The sequence below is a fragment of the Limulus polyphemus genome, unplaced genomic scaffold (assembly GCF_000517525.1).
Source record: "Limulus polyphemus unplaced genomic scaffold, Limulus_polyphemus-2.1.2 Scaffold730, whole genome shotgun sequence".
Lineage (NCBI taxonomy): Eukaryota > Metazoa > Arthropoda > Merostomata > Xiphosura > Limulidae > Limulus > Limulus polyphemus.
The window spans coordinates 309,955-310,977 of NW_013666340.1; the positions used below are offsets into that span (position 1 = coordinate 309,955).

The 1,023-nt window shown below is 34.9% G+C and overlaps 1 non-coding gene across 1 annotated transcript; it reads left to right on the forward strand.

Annotated features, from left to right (window-relative positions):
- Positions 1 to 475: 475 nt before the first annotated feature.
- Trnap-cgg lies at positions 476 to 547 on the forward strand. The gene has a single exon. It is a non-coding gene; the product is annotated as a tRNA-Pro (tRNA).
- The last annotated feature ends 476 nt before the right edge of the window (positions 548 to 1,023 follow it).

A 1,023-nucleotide genomic window follows, 5' to 3' on the forward strand; every position in this document is an offset into this window, starting at 1 on the left:
TTTGCGCGAAATACAAAAACAAATGAATACAGAACTTTGTTAAATAACATTCTGTATTTCCGACATCGCTGGACTGATGTGAAATCGTTTACCTCTAAATTACTGTTTTCATTCCGTCAAGATAATGATTTTTTTTTAATCTGAGTAAATATATTTTTTTATATTTAATTTATGTCACTTTTTTGTTTATTTGGTTAGTTGTTAAATACGAAGTTATACCATGTGTTTTCCGTGCACTGCCCATCACGTGTATCGAAACCCGCTTTTTAGCCTGTAAGACTTACCGTTGATTCTCTGGGGGTTTGTGCCACTTAAAATGAATAAAATCGGAGTGCAAAAGGTATGAAAGAGTATAAAAATGAAAATGTGAAACATTTGTCCTGAAAAGTGGTTTGAAATTTTGCAGACCACCGATAAAGAAAGAGATCCACATAATATGACTGAAAGATAATAAAAGTGTATTATAAATCTCGTCGGTTCGTTGGTCTAGTGGTAGGATTCTCGCTTCGGGTGCGAGAGATCCCGGGTTCAAATCCCGGACGAACCCTCATAAATCTCCTTTTCCTGTTTAAGATAAATTGTTATAGTTGTGGAATATCAACATGATGACACACTCCGACGAATCTAAGTGCTAATAGATGTATCTAAATGTATAATGTATCTAAAACCTCACATATTATAATGTAATTTTGTTACGCTTTGATCATTTTGAACTAATAATCGAACTGAGTCCAGAGAAATCTCCTGATGATCTTTTGATTCTTGTCAGAAAAAACATAAAAAAAATTTAGAAACCATCTGTCGTCGATCATTTCATAATTTGCTGATAAATCACTAGATTGCCCTCGTGAATTATGAAATACGATTCATTACACACAGGCCTACGAATTTAAACTTCATAAAGTTGTTTTGGTTTTAATAACTGATCTTCCATAATTCAGCTACGAAGATTCATTTTTTATAGGGCTCGGCATGGCCAGGTGGTTAGGGCGCTCGACTCGCAATCTGTGGGTCGCGAGTTCG